Source organism: Balaenoptera ricei, chromosome 15 (assembly GCF_028023285.1).
Source record: "Balaenoptera ricei isolate mBalRic1 chromosome 15, mBalRic1.hap2, whole genome shotgun sequence".
Lineage (NCBI taxonomy): Eukaryota > Metazoa > Chordata > Mammalia > Artiodactyla > Balaenopteridae > Balaenoptera > Balaenoptera ricei.
In genome coordinates, this window is record NC_082653.1 from 65416380 (window position 1) to 65421398 (window position 5019).

The 5019-nt window shown below is 41.4% G+C and overlaps 1 non-coding gene across 1 annotated transcript; it reads left to right on the forward strand.

Annotated features, from left to right (window-relative positions):
• Positions 1 to 2834: 2834 nt before the first annotated feature.
• On the forward strand, positions 2835 to 2941 carry LOC132350069 (U6 spliceosomal RNA). The gene has a single exon (XR_009497823.1). It is a non-coding gene; the product is annotated as a U6 spliceosomal RNA (small nuclear RNA).
• Positions 2942 to 5019: the final 2078 nt, after the last annotated feature.

The following is a 5019-nucleotide window of genomic DNA, read 5'->3' on the forward strand; positions in this document are numbered from 1 at the left end:
CCAGCCCCACTCTCTCTTTAGAACTCCAGACCTGCACACACAGCAGCTGACATGCCATCTCTGTCTGGACATCCACATACCCCTGGGACTCAATGTGTCCCACATCTACTGGCTACCTCCCCCCCTTCCTTCTACAGCTCTTCACCTGGTTTCATCACCCAGGGTCCCCCCAGTGCCCAGCCTGGAACGTGGGAGTCAGCCTACCTCCTTCTCATTCTCCCCAACCAATAATCTGTCAGTAAGTCCTGTTGGTTCTACTCCAGAATGCCTGGTGAATCCACCCCTTCTTCTGGCTCCATTCCTGGGACAGGCCCTCGTTGCAGCAACAGCCCAGAACTGGTCTAGCTGCCTTCAGTCTGGTCTCCTCCAAAACAGCCCGGGGACACTCCCCTGAATAACCCATTTCTGACCAGGAGATGCCCCTGCAGAGTGGCCTTCCAGCCACCCTCAGATTAGAGTCTAAACCTAAGAGAAGGGAATTCCCTGGCTATCCAGGGGTTAAGACTCTGCGCTCCCAATGCAGGGGGCACAGGGTTCCATCCCTGGTTGGGGAAATAAGATCCCGCTCACCACATCACGCGGCCAAAATAAATAAAGAAATAAGTAATAAACCTAAGAGAAGAGTTTTTCTGGAGCCTCCCAGACCTGGTCCCTGCCCACATTCCCAGCTTTAAATCTGGTCCAGCCTATACTCTAACCATGAACACGCCAGGCAACTGCACTCTCTGCCCTCCCTCCCTCCCCTCGCTTAACTTGGCAGGTAGCTCCTCTTCTTCAAGCCTCAGTGAGTCACTGCCTCGGTGGAGAAGCCTCGTCCTGACTGCCATGATCTCCTCCTCTTACCCGATCAATTATTCTGGGCTCCTTACACTAAGGTGAGATTTGCTGGTCAGTTCCCCACCCCCTGCCCCATTGTGTAAATTCCTTGAGGGCAGAAATTTTAGTTTTTAACCTTTGTCATCTCAGAACCAAATACAATGCCTGGCACTTGGCAGATATCAAAATGTCAATATTTGTTGAGCAAATAAATGTTTGCGCAAGAAAAGAATCATAACAGGGCTGGATTACCCAACAGACTTTAGGGCTGGTACTGAAAGAGGGGAACCCTCCGAAATTATTTGGAAAGATTTTGATATGTGATAGTTGAATAAAAGCAATGAGATCATCATTCTGAGAAAATAGAGGAAATGAGGATTTTGTTGGACTTCCTTACATTCCTCTTGCTGTCTAGGTTTTTTATTTCCTATTTTATTTTATTTATTTATTTATTTTTTAGAAGAATTTTTTAAAAACATTTTTTATTTCTTTAATGTTGTATTTATTTTATTTATTTACTTTTGGCTGCATTGGGTCTCTGTTGCTGTGCGCAGACTTTCTCTAGTTGCGGCGAGCGGGAGTCACTCTTTGTTTTGGTGCATGGGCCTCTCATTGTGGTGGCTTCTCTTGTTGTGGAGCACGGGCTCTAGGCACGTGGGCTTCAGTAGTTGTGGCACACAGGCTCAGTAGTTGTGGCGCACAGAATTAGTTGCTCTGCGGCATGTGGGATCTTCCCGGACCAGGGCTTGAACCCGTGTCCCCTGCATTGGCAGGCGGATTCTTAACCACTGGGCCACCAGGGAAGCCCGTATTGTCAATTTTATTTATTTTTTTATTTCATTTCATTTTCTTCCAGTTTTATTGAGATGTAATTGACATACAGCACTGTACAAGTTAAAGGTGTACAGCATAATGATTCGACTAATGTACATCATGAAGCAATTATCACAGTAAGCTTAGTGAACATCGCTTATGTCATATAGATACAAAAGTAAAGAAATAGAAAAAAAATATCTTTTCCTTGTGATGAGAACTCGAGATTTACTCTCTTAACTTTCATACATAACACACAACAATGTTCATCATATTTATCATGTTGTACATTACACCGCTAGTGCTCATTTATCTTATAACCGTCTAGGTTTATTATTATTATTATTATTATTATGTTCTCAATTGTATTTGTAATACTTGACACATGAAACTTGCTTTTGAAGAAATTTTAGGAATACTGAGGATATGAACAATTATATAACTTGTTATTAGCTTTTTAAAAAATTTTATTTATTTTTGACTGCAATGGGTCTTCGCTGCTGTGCGCGGGCTTTCTCTCGTTGCAGAGAGCGTGGGCCACTCTTCTTTGCGGTGTGTGGGCTTCTCATTGCGGTGGCTTCTCTTGTTGTGGAGCACGGGCTCTAGGCTTGCAGGCTTCAGTAGTTGTCGTCCGTGGGCTCTAAAGCGCAGGCCCAGTAGTTGTGGCATATGGGCTTAGTTGCTCTGCGGCATGTGGGATCTTCCCAGACCAGGGCTTGAACCCGTGTCCCCTGCATTGGCAGGCGGATTCTTAACCACTGCACTACCAGGGAAGCCCTCATTATTAACTTTTTAAAAATTAGGATCTGCAGGAAAGATTTCTTTCATAGTTCTTCCCTTCCTTCCAAATACAATCTTAACCTCTGTTGATCAGATGTATGTTTTTAAGTTTTGTGTCTCCCTCTGTGCCTAGCTTCCATGGAGGTCTGCACTGAACCTGTGGCCCATATTTTATAATTATGCAATACTTTTCTGACTACTAACTTCTCAGATTATTATTTAACCTTCATTTTTCTTTTTTATTACTTTACTTTTCAAGCTTAACTGTACCATGGTTGTTGCTGCTTTTTTAGTTAACAGACTTTATTTTTTATAGCAGTTTTACAGAAACAGCAGGTTTATAGAAAAATTGAGCAGAAAGCACAGAGAGTTTCCATATATTCTCTCTTCCTTAAGTTTCTCCTGTTATTAAAAACTGGCATCGGGTGCTCGCTTCGGCAGCACATATACTAAAATTGGAACGATACAGAGAAGATTAGCATGGCCCCTGCGCAAGGATGACACGCAAATTCGTGAAACGTTCCATATTTTTAAGAGAAATGAGTTTCAAGCATTTTTGTTGGAAACATTTTTGCTAAAGACATTAAAGCCGACTCTGGGTCTTACACAACTAAATTAGCTGGAGAAGATAGAATGCTCTTTTCGTATTTTTATTTGTTGTTAAGTATTAACCAGCAAGCAAATTTTAAGACCAGAAATTATTGACCCCATAATTCTATCTTTTTAATAAAATTTAATTCAATAAAAATTTTAATTTTTGCAAAAAAAAAAAACTGGCATTTGTGTAATACATTTGATACAGCTGATGACCCCATATAGGTACGTTATTATTAACTAAAGTTCATAACTCATTTTAGGGTTCACTCTTTGAGGTGTACAGTTCTATCGGTTTTGACAAATGTATAACATCATGTATCCATCATTTCAGTATCACACAGAAGAGTTTCACTGCCCTAAAAATCCCTGGTACTTCCCGCTGCCCCCCATCCCCACCTCCACACTTTGCTGTCTTTGCTGTTAGTTTTGTTTCTGTTTTGAATTACATAAGAAAAAGGACAGAGAGGAATCACAATCATTTTATACTATCATCTTATTATGGAAACTTTCAAACATCCCTAAAGGTGCAATGAATGATCACCAGTATACCTTCCACCTGGATTCAACAATCATTAACATTTTGTCATTTTTATTCTCTATTATTTATTTATTTTCCTTTATTTTACATATTTTTCTGAACCATTTGCAAGTAAGTTGCAGACACTGTGGACAGTTGATCTCTAAATACTTCAGCATACATCTGTAAGAATAAAGACATTCGCCTATACAATGTCGATGCCATTATCATAGCCAAGGAAATTAACTGTAATTCTATACTGTCGTCTAATATTCAGTCCACATTCAAATTTCCCCAGGTGTCTTCAGAATGCCTTTTATGACTGTTTTGTTTTCTCAAACCAGGATGCCATTAAAATTCATGTTTGGCCTGTATTGTCTTTTTAGTCCATTTTTATTCAGAACTGTCCATTCATCTCTTTCCATCTTTTTTTTTTTTTAAATTAATTAATTAATTTATTTATTTATTTTTGGTTGTGTTGGGTCTTCGTTTCTGTGCGAGGGCTTTCTCTAGTTGCGGCGAGCGGGGGCCACTCTTCATCGCGGTGTGCGGGCCTCTCACTATCGTGGCCTCTCTTGTTGCGGAGCACAGGCTCCAGACACGCAGGCCCAGTAGTTGTGGCTCACGGGCCCAGTTGCTCCGCGGCATGTGGGATCTTCCCAGACCAGGGCTCGAACCCGTGTCCCCTGCATTGGCAGGCGGATTCTCAACCACTGCACCACCAGGGAAGCCCTCCATCTTTTTTTTTAATTGACATTCACTTTAAAAAATTTGTGTAGAATATACATAGCATAAAATTTTCCATCTTAACCTTTTTTTTTTTTTTTTTTTTGGCCATGTCTTGCAGCATGCAGGGTCTTAGTTCCCTGACCAGGGGTCGAACACATGCCCCCTGCAGTGGAAGCGTGGAGTCTTAACCACTGGACCACCAGGGAAGTCCCTTAACCATTTTTAACTGTACTGTTCTTGATCCTATATGAAGAAAATCTTAAAGACTTCACCAAAAAACTATTAGAATTAATAGGCAAATTCAGTAAAGCTGCAGGATAGAACATAAAAGACCAGTAGGGTTTCTTTACACTAACAATGAACTTTCTGAACTGAATGACATTAACGTTTTTTATATTTATTTACTTATTTGTTTGTTTGTTTATTTATTTATTTATTTAGGCTGTGCTGGGTCTTAGTTGAGGCACGCAGGATCTTCGTTGCAGCATGTGGACTTCTTAGTTACAGCATGCGGGATCTTTAGTTGCAGATGCAAACTCTTAGTTGCGGCATGCATGTGGGATCTAGTTCCCCGATCAGGGATTGAACCCAGGCCCCCTGCATTGGGAGCTCCGAGTCTTACCCACTGGACCACCAGGGAAGTCCCAGTGACATTGACTTTTAAAAGCCTCAGGCCAGTTGTCTTCAAATATGTCCCACCTTCTGAATTTTCTTGCTTCTTCCTGATGGTAACTTCCTCCCCTGTCTTTCTGACAAACTGGAAGTTA